We start from the raw sequence: 2,094 nt of genomic DNA, 5'->3' as shown, positions 1-2,094 counted from the left end.
TTTCAGCTAGTTCTCTTTTGCAGCGCAATTCGGGCAACCAATGTCACTTTTACGATAGATCGTGTTAGATATCTATTAGATGTGAATTAGATCTCTAAGTAATATCTTCTGGAAATCGTTCAAGAGTATCTCCAGAATCGCGGAAATGTCAAATTTGACAGGTTAGATCTTAAACATATCGTTATCGTATCTTGGCGATGTCTAAAAGATATCTAATAGATGTCTATTACAAAATCCGAATCGGGCCCTAAGGCACCCTAGGTAATAAAAGAAATCAAGATAATCCAACATGAAGCTAAGAATAAAAAGTGGGCTTCCTAATTATTAGTCTAGGGCTCGCGGTCGTGTCCGTGATTCGTGAACCCGTAGCCGTGCGCCCGGTTTCGTGAATCACGGCAACGGTTTTCTGGTCCGTTCCGCACGTGACATTCGGTTACGTGAAATTAGGGTACGTGAATCCGTGTAGATCCGTGTAGGCGTGATCACGGCTTCACGTATCTTAAGAACACGCCGGTTCGGTCCGCCCGCGAGTCCCGCGACGTTGAGTGAAGATACGATGCGGTCTCTAAGAGCAACGAATAAAAATCTATCGTGAGTTTTTTATTCATACCTCTAATTCCGTTTCATTACTTTTGAATTAAAATTTATTTCCAATAGTACGGCCTTTTAAATATTAATCAGTAATAAATTAACTAAAATTAAAAAACCCGGTAGGTTGGCTTAGCTTGTTAGTCATACAATAAAACACTCTAACAATAATATGTCATTATTACCTTCAATCTAGAAATAAACAGTACTCTTTAATGTGCCGAAAGTTCGAAACTGATAAGAACTGCAGCTGCGTACTTTTTTTTCCGTGGCCCCGTACATGTGTTTTTGTTGAATTTGTTTACCTGTATTACCTTTATCATACCTACCGAAGATTTGCAGAAATTTACCCTTTTGTTTCTTTGAATTAGGATTGCCTTGTTTATATTTAGGCTACGTTATATTCTTTGATAGTAGCAAGCTTTTACAAGTATGTTTCATTCATTTAATTAATACTTAACAGAAAAAATGTCTTCTCTTGATTTAATAATAACAACCAGTAGCATAGCGTTGCTTAAGTTCATAATTATAATGATACTTACTAGGGAGTTTTACACCTTATATTTATATTAGTGCAATGCAACGGGCAGGTCGCTAGTTTTGACTAAAATCAATAGCTGATTATACAGAAAACAGAATAACCCCATAAATTATTTAGATATAACCATTATATTCAAATCGATGCAAAAAATGCAATTTAAGTTTAATTCACACGTAAATGTTTGTCCGACGAACGTCCCGTATTCAATATACTAAGTGGTAACTCAATTCAATAATACTTAGTCCTTATTTATTTTTGTCCCGGGCGTGTCGAACCTACTAGACGTGCGATAAGTAAGTATCCAACGGAACCGAGCCCGAAGCTCCGCACACGAACGCAGGTACGTGCTACGTTATCATGGCGTGTCACGGCGTGTCACGTGAATCCGGACGCGAACGCAGGTACGAGGTACGTACCTTGCCGTGTTCGTGAAATTCGTGATCTTAGTACCGCCGGGCTTAAGAACCCGTAGCTACGGATCGGCGTGTATCACGGATATCAGGAGCCCTAAAGGTAATAATTTATTACCTACATGCAATTAGTACTTTGAAATTGCACGGTGACACCCATATCTTTACTTTTGACCTTCGATTTAGATTCAAGATATAAAAACCGGCCAAGTGCGAGTCGGACTCGCGCACGGAGGGTTCCGCACCATCAACAAAAAATAGAGCAAAACAAGCAAAAAAACGGTCACCCATCCAAGTACTGACCCCGCCCGACGTTGCTTAACTTCGGTCAAAAATCACGTTTGTTGTATGGGAGCCCCACTTAAATCTTTATTTTATTCTGTTTTTAGTATTTGTTGTTATAGCGGCAACAGAAATAAATCATCTGTGAAAATTTCAACTGTTTAGCTATCACGGTTCGTCAGATACAGCCTGGTGACAGACAGACGGACGGACGGACGGACAGACAGCGGAGTCTTAGTAATAGGGTCCCGTTTTTACCCTTTGGGTACGGAA

General features: G+C 39.8%; 1 long non-coding RNA gene across 1 annotated transcript; it reads right to left on the bottom strand.

The window, feature by feature from the left end:
* Positions 1-894: 894 nt before the first annotated feature.
* On the bottom strand, positions 895-1,660 carry LOC134651014 (uncharacterized). Its single transcript, XR_010097076.1, has 2 exons — positions 1,086-1,660; positions 895-1,009 (listed from the first exon to the last, which is right to left on the bottom strand). It is a non-coding gene; the product is annotated as an uncharacterized LOC134651014 (long non-coding RNA).
* Between the last annotated feature and the right edge of the window lie 434 nt (positions 1,661-2,094).

The sequence above is a fragment of the Cydia amplana genome, chromosome 9, assembly GCF_948474715.1.
Source record: "Cydia amplana chromosome 9, ilCydAmpl1.1, whole genome shotgun sequence".
In the NCBI taxonomy this organism is placed as follows: domain Eukaryota; kingdom Metazoa; phylum Arthropoda; class Insecta; order Lepidoptera; family Tortricidae; genus Cydia; species Cydia amplana.
Note: the sequence above shows the minus strand (reverse complement) of the source record. Positions and strands in the feature narration are given on the sequence as shown.